At 42.5% G+C, this 17,711-nt stretch overlaps 1 long non-coding RNA gene across 1 annotated transcript in view; it reads right to left on the bottom strand.

Moving 5' to 3' along the window:
* Positions 1–286: 286 nt before the first annotated feature.
* LOC120391083 overlaps positions 287–17,711 on the bottom strand; it is a 67,753-nt gene continuing 50,328 nt past the window's right edge. Inside the window, exons 3-4 of the long non-coding RNA XR_005591220.1 lie at positions 2,561–3,177; positions 287–1,783 (exon numbers count right to left, since the gene is read on the bottom strand). This is a non-coding gene — a long non-coding RNA (uncharacterized LOC120391083). The remainder of the gene's footprint in view (positions 1,784–2,560; positions 3,178–17,711) is intronic.

Below are 17,711 nucleotides of genomic sequence, written 5' to 3'. Positions count from 1 at the left end.
ATAAAAAAGTGCACAAGCAGGCAGGGTTCCGGAGCTGCATACTAACTGGGAGATGAAAAGGGCTGGGGGCCTACTGAAGTAAGTGCTGTCTCAGTGATTAATGGGGGTGAGAGAAGGGTGAAGCCCAACCCCTAGTAAACTACAAGATGGCAAAGTGATTTTAAGAACAACAGAGCAGTGTTCCTCGAGAAAACCAACCCAGCCAAGCCAAGAAAACCGCCCAGCACTGTTTTTAAAAGGCCTCTTTATTTTGAATACCACAACAATACAGTAAAATACGCCGAGAGCCAATTGATCTTTTTTAAAAAGAAACAAACAAATGTGTAAATTACAGGGAGAAGCTAACTTATTGCAGGGTCAGCGTTTGAGTGGGTTCAAACCTGTTTACATCTACATTTGCTTATCAAACAATAACCCGCTGAAAGGATGATAGCACCCAGTGGAAGTGCCACAGCTACGTTATTTTCAGGTAGGGGGAATGTGCAGGGTTAAAGGGAAAAACCACCCTCATGAGTAAACCTCTGGGTGCCTAATTTGAAGCACCTTAAAGGGGCCTAATTTGCAGAGGAGGAAGGATCAACCCTTTCTGAAAATCAGACTCCTTTTAAGATACGCCACCCCCACCCCCCAGAAAGTGAGGTAGATAAAATCACTAGTTGCTTTTCCAAAAATGTTGCCCTAGTCTAGGGAGGGGTAGCTCAGTGGTTTGAGCATTGGCCTGTTAAACTCAGGGTTGTGAATTCAATCCTTGAGGGGGCCATTAAAGGAACAGGGTTTAAAAAAAAAAAAACTGTTTGGGGATTAGTCCTGCTTTGAGCAAGGGGTTGGACTAGATGATCTCCTGATATTCTTGGGGGAAGTTTAATTGGACTGTGAGGATATTTAAAGGGTGGCTATTGACACCTTTGTAACTGACAAAGTTACTGGCAAGCAGCTGAGTAAAATCAACTTTCATAAAATACCCGGAGTGTGTTATAAACTCACACAGAACTTGCCTTGTTATTGGCTGGGTCACATGCACACACCAGTTCCTAGCTGCCTTATGCACAGCTCGCTGTACAGTTTAATATGCAGGAGGTAAGGGGGTGAGGAAATCAAAGGATACTGTTGGTTACACTTAGAGGTTTTTCTCTGTTTCGTTTTGTAATGACATCATAGGACTGTAGCTTGGTTTCCATGGCAGAGAGCCCTCACAGATGCACAAGAACTGCAGGTTCCAGAGGACTTCCCCGAGGTGCAGGATGTGTGTTTAAGTCTGTTTCGGTGAGATGGGGGTTGCAGGGCCCCAAGGTAGCGCTGACTGGGAATTTGAGCAGCACAGCTGTGGTCCAAGTTTATCGAGAAGCTGCGGCTGAAGAGTGAGCTGGCCCCAGGCATGTTTTCCAGGTACTTTTCTCACTCCGGCTCCATTGCAGACTGGGCGGATCCGTAATGACACTTCCCTTGCAGAGACAGAGGAGGATCCAACTTCCAGGGCAGCTGCACAAGGGCTGTCAGAGACAGGCTGCCAACCCACACATCTCCTTGGGCCTTGCTGTAGGACTTGCGCCTGGGCACATCCTACCCACCCTCCATTTGGGAGCTCACTGGGGGGCTTCTGCTAGGGGACAGGCTCCCAGCTCCCTCCCTCCTGTTGTCCTTCATCCTTCAGATCTGGAACCAGAGTTTGAGGTTGAGCAGCTGAGCCAATCCAACACTCTACTGTCAGCAGGGATACCTGATAACATGGAATTCTTTCTCCAGCTGGACATTGGTATAAAGCGTGCCGGCCCTCAGCAGGGACCTAGAAAATAAAAGGCCACACCATCTCATCTGCTCCTGCCCTTGCAGCAGCCCACCCCCCCCCATCCCACACCCCGCACAACATCTGAACTTTGAAGCAGTTGACAGTAACATAACTGCAAGTGATAAACTGGTTGCAGTCATTTGAAATGTCCCATTGGTGGACAGACAATATCCAAATTCAATTAAAAGTCTGGATTTTTAACAACCTCTGATAGAACCTGTGCAGACAATTTCAAAGTGTTCTGCTGTTACCCAGAGTTGTGATATGTGCTGGCTTTCTTTCTTTCTTTCTAATTTAATCTCTCTCTGTCTAGGTAACTTTACATCTATCTTTCTATCCATGTCATTTTACATAATATCTCTCTTTCTCTATATCTCTTCATATGTCTGCCTAGGTAATTTCACATCCATCCATCCTACCGTCTCCTCCATCCATCCTTCTCTCTATCTGTTCCTTTGTCCCTCAATGAACAAAGTTGCATCAAAATGCAATGGCTAGTGCACAAGAAATTAGGACAATAAAGTATGCAGAATTTAGGATTATTAGATTAAAAATCATTTCTAGCACTGAGCATTGTTTTCATAACCTTGTGAGACCAACATCAACCATGCAGGGTAAAATTTTCTGGAGTAAGTCATGAGTATTTATACAGTTGTTTAAAATTCTGTCAAAGGGCTACTGGTGACCACTCATTTGGAGTTGCTAAGAAACCCATTGTCTGTACAGTGCACGCATTGTAAAAAGAAAGTGTTATTGGGATCAGATGAAACATACCTGTTGTAAATAGGTTGGGTTTTTTTGCTTTGGAGTTGTGCCTTGTTTAGGGGTGAGCTCTGTTGCTATCATCAGGGTTAGGATTGGTCATTGGTCCAGAAAGCTTCTGCCTTTTTTGGGAGGCCACATGGAATGGTGGAGGAGACCACTGGAACCTTGGGGGCTGGTTCTGAGATCTGATCATCCTTGCGCCCCAGAGCCCTGTTGAAGCCCTGCAAGGCAAGTCTTTGGCTTGTTGAAAAAGTCATGGATGTTTCTGGCTTCAGGCAGTAGCAAGGCTGGTGTCCCTCTGGAGATGGGAGAGGCTGCTGACTGACACCCCCATGGTAATGGGACCTTAGGAAAGACAGCCTCCAAAAGTCTATGGTCTTGGGCACCTTTTTGCATCTCCGGTTTCTTCTCGCTGGTGAGGTGGGGAAGAAGGGGGACTGGATATCTTTAACTCAACACAGGAGAGGGACTCAGTGGATCCTAGCCATGGGCAGATCTCCAAAGGCTTCTTCTGAGGAAGATTCCACCAGAGTTAGAACTCAAGAGCAAACGTTCTAAACCAACATACCCACGTCACTCAAGAACATCTCTCACCAGCCATCCTGTGCATAAAGCACCCAAACCTGCTGATAAAAACATAAAATTAATTTAAATAAAAAAAAAAAACAACTTAAAATAACTTGAGGATCCAAACAATGATATCCTCTGGCTTTGCACCTTTTTGGTCACCTCCATGATTTGTGTGTGTGTGTGTGTGTGTGTAGCCTTGCCCTGGGGACAGCAGATCTTAAATCTTGTTTAACACACAACAGATTATCTTCGGTGCTTACATTGCATGATGGAGGCAGTCATGTTGCAACGTCGGTCTTTATTTGAAATAAGCTATTGATGCACGTGCTGGGTGTAATGGCTTGTTTCATGTAAACATAGCAACGTTTGCTGAAGAAACGCTTGGCCCCTGGTCAGTGCAATGTGTGTGTGCATAATCGCATCTTTATTTTTACTAGTTTATGGAAATTAACCGCAGACGTTTTCCAATGTCTTCCCCTGTCCTCGCTCCTCTCAGGGCAAAGTCCGTGAGTTTTGCAGTCGGGAGCTCTTGTTTAAAGCCAAACGATTTTCTTTGGGAAGAGACAAGCAAGGACTATTGGCAAAACCATTAGCTTATACGGGCAATGACAGGCATACAAAAGAGCCCTGGAAGATAAATCGAAATTAGCAACAGCAAGGAATAATTATAATTGTTGTTGTCTCAGAGCCTCATTAAAGGCGTTTCAAAGACACCTCCTGTGCTAACCTCAACTGCAAGCCCCCGTCCCGGAAAGGGCAGGAGATGATGCCCTGTTGGGGTCCAGCAGCGCGGGTAGAGTCCTGGCGCTAAAGAGGTCACTGACTTCAACCGGGCCATGGTTTCTCTGCCCTTGCGGCATCTTTCGTAGTCACTTTGGAGGAGCTGCTCAGCTAAAGCACATGTACCCCCAGCCAGCGACCGGACCCCTTCCATCGTTACCGGTGTGCCTAGAACAGACCAACCAGCCCGGAGGGTAAACTCCGACTGTTGGGTTATTTATGACTGGAAATCCCCCACAAATCTTGTTTGTTTTAAGTGGATCGGACATTTCGTGTCCGATCTCTGTCTGACAGGGGGAAGAAGCTGTAGTTAAAATGCCATATACAATTACAAGCAAGTTGATTAGGGCTGCTAAGGACGCGGGTTCTAGCTTCTCTCTCACTCACACACACTTCACTGTTCTGCAAACTTTCCATAACACACACCCGTCATATTCCTTTTCAACGGTCCCAGTTTAATTTCCCCCTTGTTTCAGAAAGGAACAGGATAAAGATCTGGTTTTCTCTCCCTTGTATGGTGGAAGACTTCCAAACCATCAGAAATCTCTCTCTCTCTCTCTCATGTCCCAGAGAGAAAATGTTGATGCCCAGTTTGAGTGGAAAGTGCACGTGGGATTGCTGTCCTGTTTACAAAGCGATCTCACTCTGGTCGTTGTTTTGTTCGCCAGCCACCACAAAGTGGACTGGGAAATGTATCCGATGTGTAACTTTTCCTTCTTTCCACCCAGCAAAAGTTCAAGACGAAAGTCGCCCTGCTCTGTTTGTTTGCATGTGATGTGCATCACTGCTAATGCTGCTTTAGCATATACATATGTGGACACTGCCTGCATATAGGTGCACAGTACTAAAGCAGCATTAGCAGTGAGATATATCTATATCTATCTATATCTATCTATCTACACTCCCCCCGTATTTAAGATTGGAATATATCTATCTATAGATATAGATATAGATAGATAGATATATTCCAATCTTAAATACGGGGGGAGTGTTGTATAGAAATCCATACGCGAAAAAAAAACCCCGCAAAGTAAAAACTGGGGCCAAATTCTGCCCTCACATAACCGGCAGAAACAGGCCCCTGTTTACATACCGGCCTAGATGAAGAGGGGCTCGAACCTGCGCAGGATCTCGTGTTTCAATTCCCAGGGGGAGTCGAAAGCGCTCAGGCCTTTGGGGAATGAAGCCCTAGGAACCCTCACCTGCGCGCAATTTTAAATTTCGCTGCGAGGTATCCAGCGTGCTAGGGAAAGGGATGTAATGAGCCCATAGGTTTTTGACTGAGCCACGGCCGAACTGATGGCAAAAGCCAGTAAATAAATAAAACTTAAATCAACATCAACCATTAACTAGGTCGGCCCGTTAGAAATGGCAAGTGTGTGCGGTGCGGAAAGCCGAGAGGGTGTTTAAAGGGGGTGAGACAAGGCGGGGGCGGTGGATTCGCGGCGAGAATACCCTGAGTACTGAGCGCAGTTCAGATTACCCATTCAAAAGACATCCCAGTCCTATCTAAACGATCCCGGATTTTTACAGACCCTGTGTTTATTGAAAACATATTTACATTGCAGCATATCATTGTGAGTCCTCGGCTTCTGGTATATTTCATTAGCTGCTTAAAGTTTCATTTAAATCCGGCTGATTTACAGGCCACTGAGCTAAATTTAGTCTTTGAGCCCTGGGGTGTAAATCTGTTGAAGTCACTGGAGTTATACAGCGATGAATTTGACCTAGCAACTCTGTGTCTTTCTCTTCAGACACCATCAGTTAAAACACACTAAGTTAATGCGTTTTATTGTGATTTGTTTATTTAATTATCTACCTCCAGACTAGCTATACAGTTTAAGGAACTCATCAACGTATCCACCATTATGGATTTCTTACAAATGTATTATTAGGAATATTTGCATTTCTGGTGTTTGCACTGCCATGGGTTTAACTAAACCGTCTCAGGTTGGATAATAGTTAAAGAAACGTTCCCTTTTTTTAATCCCGGGTTCAAACATGTCTACTTTAAGAAAAAATCATTCCGTTTTGATTCTATTAAATTACATTTAACTCTGTTTTTTCAAGAATCATATCTGGGCTTGTTCTGAAGACGAGGCAGTGCAAAGGTAAGAGATTGGCATGAATTATTTATCAGAAGTGAATATAATTATGGTTTGGGACAAAGTAAGGGATTCATTTAACAGATGAAGACAGTCACGTTGAGCATCAAATATTTTAAAAATAAACCCTGAACATTAATTTCTGTGCAAGTCCAGATTCAACCTCTTTGCTAAAGATTTAGGTGAGGCAAATTAAAAATATTGAAATCGCGTTAATGCTTCATTATTTTTTCCAGGAATAAAACTTCACCTGAATAGGACCGATGGCATCAATAAGCAGAAGTTAGCCTACTCTGGGTTATTCATTTATATATCATTGAAAATATTTCCATCATCTTTCTAGTGATTCTTCCACAGCTTTGAAAGATTAAGCCAGTCACTAAAAACGTTTTAGAAAGGTACAACCACGTAAAATAGTTTCCACATGGCTTTTAATAAAATGAAGATATATGATATATAGTGTATATATAGCCTCTCTGCAGTCTCTGACTATACACATACATACAACCAGCATATACATCTGGATATATAGAAATATATACAGTCTCTACCCCATACATACCTCTGTATATAGCCTGCGATTATATGCACACACAAAGCATACACAAAATTACACATACACACCTAGATATATAGGCATACACATACATAATCTATGTTATATATATAATCTCTTTATATGTAGTCTATGATTATAAATAAACACAATCACACAAGATCACTCACATATATCTAGATACAGAGACATAAATATATATGACCTATACTATATAGAGTCGCTATGTAGTGTATAACTATATACACACCCAAATTCACCCTTGTACATCCAGATACATAGAACCATACATATATATAGTCTATACTCTATATAATTTCTCTGCATACACACACCACACGAGCACCCATACTCATCTAGATATACAGAGACAGATGAAGGGAATAGTTAGAAATAGCAAACAGCTCATGCACCTGGCTGGCTCTATTTAAACGTTTTTAGATAAGGCCCCTCATTTCCTTGAAGCATAAATTAAGAAAAAGCGATTAGCGCTCTATAAAATTTGCATCTTATTAGCATTACCACAAGGGTTATTTTACAGGCAAATGGAGGCGGATATTCAAAGTACAAACAAATTTCGATATAGAAAAAATAACGTTTCCGCTGCAAATATAAAGGGGTGTGGGGGGTTAGAAAGAGGTGCCTTATAGAAGGGGATTGGGTCTCCCTTTGTTCCCTCCTTTCTTTTTTTGGTGTCTGTGGGGGATCAGGAGCATTGGAAGGCAGGTCACGTTGTGTAATCTATGGTTGATGCGTCTGCAGGAGTTTAAGACCTCGATGCATTTAATAAATTATTTTACTTGTTTTAAACCGAGGGAAGGGGGAGGGGGAGAAGGAAGAAGAGGGGATGTGCTGTTGTTGGTAACTGAGTAATTCCTCTGAAATAAGGAGATACAAGGGCTCTCGGGCTAAGCACACCCAGATTAACCGCACTAACCCCCATCGCAGTCCAGATTAGTAACAATTCCTCCTCAACCCCCCAACCCCCACCCCCAACAAAGAAGATTTGGAAATCTCATTCTCCCACAAACACCAGGCCATAACTTCTCCGGGGTGTGTGTGTGCATCAAAAAGCAATAAGAGCCTTTCGTCTGAACATCATTGCAAAGCCAACACGATCTGCATGGGAAGTCAGCTGCCTGTGACTGGGCGCAGATCCCATTAAAAAAAAAACCATATGTGCGCTTATTCTTTTTTTTTTAAATTGGGTTCTGTGCCCGATCACAGGTAGCAGACTTCCCATGCAGATCGTGTTGGCTTTGCAATGATATTCATAGTGGTGTATAACACACGCACGCAAGCGCACACACACACACACACACACACACAAGCAAAACTCATTCTCAATTATAAACCATTTTACACTTTGGAAGCCCAGCAGAGAGAGAGGGCGAGAGAGGGAGAGAAAAGAGGCATTTCCAATAGTCACACTTGTCAAGGGAGACCATCTTTTAGCCCTCAGCAGCAGCAAATCCATGTGAACTCTGGGTGAACCAAGATTGAGGCAATAAATCATCCTTACAAAAGCCTGCTGTTGGACGCGAGTGCCAGTCCCTTACCTTTAACGCTTTCACGGGCGAAGGAGGAAAAGCGAACAACAAAAGTTCAGATAATCTATGTGCAACCCAAACCCGGGGGTGGGGTGGGGGGGGCGGTGAGGACGAGAGAGGGAGGAAGAAAGAGGGAGGGGGGAATCTGTGAATATAGGCGAAGCAAGAAGGGATTTTTCAAAGCAAAGCTGGGGGTGGCATTATGTCTGTGGTGCATATTATGATGGTGCAGTGGGGGTGGAAGGAAGGGGTGTCAGCATCAATATGGGAACAAACCCAGCGTCATTTGAGCAAAGATGGGGAGCCAGGGCAAGTGGAATGAAGACACAAAAGCACTGATTACTGGAAGGAAATAGGCACCATAATGGATCTCCTGGAAAAAGGTCCCTTGCGTGCAATGGAATCCATCGACTAATGGTGAAAGGAATTTACCAAGATAAAATAAAATAAAATAAAATAAAATAAAATAAAAAATACGGTTTTGCTTGTGTATTGGTCTCATAATTTGGCACTTTCCACCATTAGGTTCCAGTGTGTGTTGCCTTAAAGGATCCATTTCTTTTCTGAATCCCACCCCACCTTCTTGTTAATGAAGGACTTTTTCTTGTTGAGAGAGAGAGAGGCTGGCCCAGGATAGATAGATAGATAGATAGATAGATAGATAGATAGATAGATAGATAGATAGATAGATAGATAGATAGATAGATAGATAGATAGATAGATAATCTTTCTTTTCTTGGTCCAATCTCCTCATTGACATTTCTTGATTTCACTCTCCCCCACATCACTGCGATTTCTTGTTTAATATGCACAGTAATTGGGGTGCCTGTACTTTTTTAAAAAAGATCCTGATATATGATTTATGGCAGTTATGCAAAAAAGGCAGCCCCTTGTCTGAAATTAACACAGCGCTGGAAGGCTTCAAAAAAAAAAAGTTTAACACGCACACACACACAAATCCATGGTTGACTAATCTAATATGACAAACTATATGATGGATATAGTTTATGTTAATTCACAATGCCCTTTCCTCCAGAATTTAACTGTAAGTTAATGTACACCGGAAACTCGAACTCTACACGGTCTGCTAATGGGTTTAGGTATTAGCTAGTTCTAACGATGCATACAAATGTACTTGTCTCTGTAGGCTGCCCTAAGATTTATGACTCTTTTGCCTTCTGTAGCTGTAAACAAGGAGGGGGAAGGAAGAAAAAAAACACCCTAGTCTCTGCATCACTTAGTACATCAAGGAGTCTTTTTTAAAAACCCAGGTTATGGGAGAGAGATTCCTCCCAAGTCTGCAACTTTTCCTAAAATGCTCGTGTTGTGGGTTGTGTCTGTGTTTGTGTTATTTCTTTGCCCACGCCTCAGGCAAGAGGACAGCGGCTGAACACACACACATACACACACACACACACGCACAAAAGACTCTATACAAAGCTAAGCAGAGTTCCAGCTCCTACAGCAAGATGATGAAGAATGATTGGATTCAGAGCCCAAGCACAAGAGAGGGGGGTGGGAAAAGAAAGTTTCGTTTTGGGGGGAAGAGATGTTCCTCTCGCGCTGATGCAAACTCTAACAAAGGAACAATGAAGATACTGCATCCCATGAGTTGAGCTAAGAAGCTAATTTTGTATTTTTTCCTCCCCTAGGTTCGGATTCGACTCTGTTGATTCAATTAGTCTTGTGCCAGCGCAAAGAGTGCTTATTGCTTGGAAGAAGATGGTGGAATAAGAGGAAATGCTTGTTTTAGAAAGACGACAATATTTATGCTTGCTGTGCTAAAGGTATTTGTATATGATCGCTTTCTAGAGGAAAGGCCAGAAAGTCTGGTAAAAATTTTATTTGAGTGTATTTTTTAAATATATTAACTCTGGGCAGGATTCGCTCCGGGGTGCTGTGTATGTTGTGTACAATGAAGATTACAAACTTAAAGGAAAGGTACCTCTATATACTGTTCATCTGTAGAAGAAGATTTACTCTTGGAAGAATAATGTTGCCGCAAATACTTTGGGTTGGGGGAAATGAGGTTAGGAGGGGGGAGGGGGAAATATGTATGTTAACCGTCTCAGATTTATTTGTGCAAAAAGAATTCTATTTTAATCAAGATTGTTTAAAAAATACGCTTTCCCCTATAATTATGTGATTTAAGCATATCATTCATTAAACATACTGAAGATTTTGTTGGCTAGACACTGTATTTCTTGATGTCTGCAGGCCAATCCGTGCCTGAATGTTACCTTCGCTGTCGAGTGCATAGGTACAGTTTTACTAACATATTTTCGTGACCGTTAAGTTTATTTGTGTCACATAAAAGGCAGGCTGGATATTATTTTCTACTCAGTGAAGCCCCTCAAATATATTTCAGTGAAAGGTGGGGAGGGGGGTTACTGAAGAATTGATGCATGTGAGCTTGAATTTAAAATATTGTTTAAGTTCCTACTTACTGTTATTGTTCTTATTATTGGTTTTCCCCTGAATTAACTTTGTGTTTTGGCAGAGTTATGGTGCTGGGAGGCATTTGAGGACGTATATTTCATCACCAGGGCTCTTAAATGTCAGGAAGCAATATATAAATTAGAAAGCTGATCCCTGATATTATTGAATCGAAAAACTTAGCAAAATATTATAGAACGGGGGTGTTTCTTTTAAAATGTGATTAGCGTTGGCACACGCTACAATTTCTATTCTTGGGGTTAAGAAATGAGGGGGCAGCTCATCTATTTATTTTCGTCTGGTTCCTCCTAGCCAGTGGGTGATCAAAGGGTAGCTTTAGCACTGAAATCGCCTCCGAGTTTTGGAATGACAGAGTGTATTGCAAATTGCATTTTGAATGCAACTATAGAGTGATTTCTCTCTCTTTTTTTTCCCCTCTTTTGCATCACAATATCTGATTTCAGGATTTCAGTCAGGGAGTGGTAACCGCTTAAGACCAAACACGCTATTTTTGGAGCTTCCTAAATGCACTTCTTTCTCTCTTCAGATGTTGCAAACTTCCATTCGATTGCTCTTTAAACCACTTCTATTTTGTTATTTGAAGAAAACAATACAAAACCAAAAAAAAACAAACAAAAAACCTTGGACCAGAGAGGAAAGTTGAGTCCTTCTAATGATTCGGAGGCACGTGGTGTGGCTTAAAATGCTCGCTTTGAGATTCATAAAATATTTAAAGCCACGAGTCAACCCTCTCCTATTTATTGCCGTGTATAATTCAAAATTATCGTGTATTAATAAGCCAATAATGATAATCTCTGTAGGAAAAGCATGCTAGTTGTGCCGGTTTTATGGCTGCCCTTATCCTTTCTAATGACCTTTGGCTCAGCAGCGTAATAACTCACTACAGAATGAGCAATTGTCTGGAGTGCCTTAAATACCTCACAGTCTTTTCTACACTCCGGACACTTCCAGAGAGGTAGAGTCTCTTGCTTCAGAGCATCCAGAGGAGGGAAGTCTCCCCTCTCCTCTCAAGATCTGGACTACGGGGGAGAGGGGGGCGGGGGGGACGACTCTGGACCAGAGCACGAGAGTCTGTTCCCCTAAACCACTTTATGGAACTCGGCTGTGCTCTTTCAGCTCACGTGATCCCGAATTCTCAGCTCAAAGCCTGGTTAATTTCACTTCTAGTTCCTTGCACTTGGAAAGTAAATTCCTGCACCCACAACCAAAGATCATGTTAGTAAGTCATTGTTATGCTCCTTGTAAAGGATGTATAGGCATGAGAACGGGGATCTTGGACGGTTAAAAAAATTGCATAGCCTGCTAATTCTTCAGAGGGGATTCTTTGCAAAAAATGAAGTGTATGTTCTGCAAAAAAAAAAAAAAATCTCCTCCTTCCCAGCCCCTCGCCACTGATCAAAGTTTTGGAGCTGATGGAAACCGGCTTTCATGTGCTTGTGTTCATTAAAGATCATTTTTAAATTAAATAAACGGTAGTTTTGTTGTATTTGTTCATGGGCCTATTTTCACAGCAAACTTGCTCTGTCACAAAGTGTTATTATTTTGTTTCCATAAAAAAGATCTGAGCTAATGCAGATGCATTACCTTCGTTTTAACACCCCCCGCCCCGCCCCGTGTCCCAGGAAATTCTGATCCTGTGGGGGTTGTTTTCATGGGACTATAAAAGTAATTTGTTTATGTTAGACAGTGGCATGGGGTGTTTTTGTACATGTATTTTACATAAAGATAACAAATAAAAATGTGGCTAGTCCCCCCACACCAACACACTACATATGCCCTAAATATTCCCCAGAGAACTGGTTCTGAAGTTAAATCGCGGAGCCACCTTGTGATGTAGAATGATAAATGCCTTCAGTGCAGGATCTGAGTGGGAGCCAAGCAGCAAGAAGTCAAGGAGAGGAGACATCAGTAACCAGCTTTGGCACAGAAGGAAAAAAGAAAAAAAAAGGGGGAGGGGGGGAAGAAAAGAAAATGCACACTCAACAAATTCGGTTTCCACGCACAAGGAGAATTACAAATGCCATTCTCTGATATGGTATGTTGCATGTTCCTTCCCACTTAGTCTTTGGAGGGGGAAATAACCAGTAGATCTCTCTCTCTCTCTCTCTCTCTCTCTCACACACACACACACACACACACACCCCACCACCACCACCAACACATCCATGGCGTTTCTAAGACAGCTATGGAAACAGATGTGGGAAATCCACGAATCTCATCATACATACTGTATTGATCAGATTCCACTGAGGCAGGAAAATGTCAGGAAGCAATTTCTAAGGATCACCATATTCTGTTCCACTGAAGTTACTTTTAATCAAAGGGCACTGCGGCCCCTCTGCTATGGTCCCCATGGGGGAAATAATCGCTGTTGTTTGTTTAGCAGCTTCATATATATACAGCACAGTTTAAAATCTTGCAGTGCTCCACATTTCACAGGACACGGCAAACAGTTAATATAATCTGTGATTTGCAAACCCTTCCAGCTGCAAAACCCATGGTGCACTGTAACATTATAAAGTCTGCTGATTGCTAATAATAGCGTGTTACTTTGCTAACTTGTGGCAGTCGCACTCTTTGGTGACTCTCCCCAAGAAATTAGGAATACAGAATTGAAGATAACACATTGATTCTGATTTATTGGTAGCAAAGCAAATTCATTAGGTCTGGATCATGAAGCAGTTAAAGAAAATGGCTGGGGTACAGCTTTTAAAGTCCCAGCCAGTCAAAGGGTAATGAAAGGAAAGTGGTATTCAGGGAAATTGTATTTCACTCTGTTATTTTACATACTAATTTTTTATCATCTAAGTTTACTGCATCCTTGGCTCCAGCTCTTAAAGAGATCAACGCTTGGCTGGGGACGCTACATTTGCTAAGTTATTATGGTGTGTAACTTTCTAGTGCAGGCATTCTCGACCTCCTAGTATTTCTATTTTCCTAGTATGTCTTTCACTCTCCATAGACAGTCTGTAGGTGCATCGGGGCGTGTGTGTGTGTGTGTGTGTGTGTGTGTGTGTGTGTGTGTGTGTGTGTGTGTGTGTGTGTGTGTGTAAATAAATGCTGTCACATGAAAGTTAAAAATGTATTCTGCTTTCCAGGAGAATCCTGGATATTTTCTTGGCATGAGCTGACTTTGGCTTTAGGCATGCCTAGCTGAAATGTGTTTGCCCAGGCAATGCCACTTACCTACTGCCTTAGCTCTCTAAGGATCTGATCAAACAAAGAACATAAGTGTGGGTTTACGCTGAAGCAGGTGTAAAACACTTAAGCTGGTGCTTATTTCTGACCAGGTGCTTAAATGCACTGGAATCAATGGGACTTAAGCAAGTGCCTCGGCGTTTTGCTGAACCAGGGGCCAATGCCATTATTTTCACAGAAATCTGGGGTTCTATCCTGCAGTCACTGTTCAGCAAAACAACCCGGTGAGACCACCTCCTTGTGCCTCAGTTTCCCCTCCTATCCTCAGGGTTATTGAGACTGTAAACTGTTTGGAACTGTTGGCACAACACCGGCAACAATATTAGTAATAATAAATGTCTGATTATTTCTTTTGTTTCATCATTCAACACAATGAATTCAATCAAGTCACTTGCTCTTCCCCTCTGATTTCCAAACTAGTCCAGAAAATACTGACTACATTAAAAACAACTGCCCCCTCCAGAAGTGAATACAATATCTCGGACAAATGGTGCTTTGAGCGAGACAAGGTGGGTGAAGCAATAGCTTTTACTGGACCTACTTCTGTTGGTGGAAGTCTTGCTCCACGGAGCCTGAAGAAGGGCTCTGTGGAGCTGCAAAGGTTCTCTCTTTCACCAACAAAAGTTGGTCCAATAAAAAATATTTCCTCCCCCACCTTGTCTCTCTCATATCCTGGGACCAACGTGGCTAAAACACTGCAAACAAGCGGTGCCTGGTCATTTAATAATTTCTTGGGGGGCGGGGAGGGCCATAACAAAAATATTCTGGATTTTTTTTAACTTCAAGTAAAATAAATCCAATTCTATACAACCAAGTCTTCCATACAGAATGGGAGTCGCTGGAACTCAGCATGGCTCCACTGGATTTATGTTGAAATACATTAGCTGAGGAATGTGGCCTTTCTTTTTCCTTAATCAAACCCGCTGCATAAGTACTTTTCAATCTAATGGTCCCAAACATCTGCAAAATATAGTGTGTGTGGAGGGGGAATTCTGGCTCCATTGAAGTCAATGGCAAAATACTCCCATTGATTTCAATGGCTCCAGGGTTTCACCCCAAAATTTCCACATCTTTGAAGAAGTGCATCAAAGAGGTTAATGGTAAATTTCAGTGAAAGGGCCCAGAGATCAAAGGTGTCCTCAGTAATCTGGACGTTTCTACAGTTTTACAGTTTAGTTCAATCTCATTAGGGTTTGGGTTAATTATTTTTCTCCCATGCACAGAGAACTGACGCACCCTGTCTGGCCAGTGTGTCAGCCCATACAGGTAGTTTTGCTTTCAGGGTTCTTTTGACATAAATTCCATAGAAAAGGCGTAGGTTGGAAATGGAGCTTTATGGAAATTTATAGTTAGAGGGTAACTTTAGTGATAAACATTACCTTGAAATGGAGATAAAATTCTTTACCTGCTTCCCACACTGCCTGCCTAAACTTACCACACACACCCATACACAAACTCTCATCACCACACAAATACATTTGCACACCATACACACACACACACACACACACACACACTCTCTCTCTCTCACACTCATACCATAAGACACACACATCTACACTATGCACACATACTCATGAACACACACACACACAAACGTGCACACATATATCATAAGCAAATACACACATTCACATACTCACACGCACACTGTACACAAACACATATGTTTACACATGCACATTGAACACAAATACACACACATACTCAAAACATTGGCAGACAGCAGCGCAAACATCCATAGTCATGGACTATAAGTAAATATACCTCTCAAATATATATCTCAAAACAGAATCTCAAACTTGGAAAAGGTTCACAAAAGGGCAACAAAATGATTAAGGGTATGGAACAGCTCCCATATGAGGAGAGATTAATAAGGCTGGGACTTTTCAGCTTGGAAAAGAGACGACTAAGGGGGGATCTGATAGAGGTCTATAAAATCATGACAGGTGTGGAGAGAGTAAATAAGGAAGTGTTATTTACTCCTTCTCATAACACAAGAACTAGGAGTCACCAAATGAAATTAATTAAAACAAAAAAAGGAAGTGTCTCTTCATGCAACACACAGTCAACCTATGGAACTCTTTGCCAGAGGATGTTGTGAAGGCCACAACTATAACGGAGTTCAAAAAAGAACTAGATAAATTCATGGAAGATAGGTCCATTGATGGCTATTGGTGTCCTTAGCCTGTATTTGCCAGAAGCTGGGAATGGGTGACAGGGGATGGATCACTTGATAATTACCTTTTCTGTTCATTCCCTCTGAAGCACATGGCATTGGCCGCTGTCAGAAGACAGGATACTGGGCTAGATGGACCTTTGGTCTGACCCAGTATGGCCGTTCTTATGTTCTTACACACACACACCTCACCACATATATACATAAACCCATATACCTATATATCTCACAGGCACACTCAGACATACACCAAACGTAAACACCATATACACAAAAATATACATACATAACATATACAAACACCCACACAGACACCAACATCCATACGCACCATACACAAATACATATTCTATACACAAAACATACACAAGTACCAAAACACACACATGACCAGACACAAACACACTCAGGCACCTATCTACCCCATACCACACACAACCACACGTGTGCACAGCAGCATTTAGACACTGATTTTGCAGTACATAGATGACCTTTTGCCCAGTAAGAGTTTGCAATAGAGGGTTCTACATGCAACAAAGAGGACACAGTTATCGGGTTGTGGGGTGGGGAGCATCCAGGCAAGCTCTGTATGGAACAGGAAAATACCAATAGCCATTTCAATTTAATATTCTAGCACCTGAACCTGAGCCATTCCTAGAAACCTCCCTTTGACTTCAATGGCGATGTCGTCGCCTAAGCCAGGAGTGCAAATTTGCCTTCATGCAGGACCTACCACTTGATGCCAAGCCTGAAACCTGAAGGGCAAAATCCACACACACCCCCGCAGCCCCACCGCCTCGCTGCATTTAGAGGCCTGTACTGCAGCCTCAGTCCCACCTCCCCCATCCTGAAGTAGTGAGCTCTGACACCAGTGGAAATGGGCTTGTTTGGAAACATGGAGCTTGCTCCACTAGTGCATGACCTCTGGGTGCCCTTGTTTAATGTATTCAGCCAGACAAAGCCCCGGACTGGGGAAGAGCTCGCCACTGCATCTCTGGCTCTTCCTAAGACAGAGCTCATCTCATCCAGAGAGAAGAGTCCCTCCACCCCCACCCTCTCCTATCTAAGTATGGGGTGGGGGAGAAGAGAGGCCTTGTTGAAACCTGAGATGATGAAGAAATTATTTTTGGAAGAATGCCCGCAGTGAAGTTGCAACATTCAAGTGTCATCTTCAGCTGGCCCTCATTCAAGGCGTGTTTAAATTCCGACCTTTGGGTCAGGGCAGATCTGGCAGGATTAAAATTAAAAAAACCCATTTCACAGATCACCACTGACCAATATGAAGCTATCTCCTAAGCAGAACAGCCACTGTCTAGGGCCCCAGATCGAAGGGGCTCTTTCTATCTCCCGAGACTAAATTCTGTATAATGCAAGCTTTTGAGAGTCACCTCCAATACATCCACAGTCATACACAAAAACACAGGGGCTAAAGGGAAACATCTGACCATTATGCATGTTCATGCCTTTGAAATAAGCACCCCTTTGTTTGGTATACTTCAGCACATAGGTGAATCCAGGATCTGGCTGCTTGGATCTAATTCCTAGGGAGTTGCTCATGGAAAAGCTACATGCTACTCTTTTGGTGCTCAATAGATTGAGATCATGTCCTTAAAGGGGTAAGGTAACAGCCATCTATGACTCTTTATTCACAAACAGTCACACTATACCAGGGAATTTCTTGTTTCTGAATGGGGAAATCTTTCTTTCTTTCTTTCTTTCTTTCTTTCTTTCTTTCTTTCACAGATGTATAGATAGATAATCCTGC

The sequence above is a fragment of the Mauremys reevesii genome, linkage group 25 (assembly GCF_016161935.1).
Source record: "Mauremys reevesii isolate NIE-2019 linkage group 25, ASM1616193v1, whole genome shotgun sequence".
Classification (NCBI taxonomy): domain Eukaryota; kingdom Metazoa; phylum Chordata; order Testudines; family Geoemydidae; genus Mauremys; species Mauremys reevesii.
Note: the sequence above shows the minus strand (reverse complement) of the source record. Positions and strands in the feature narration are given on the sequence as shown.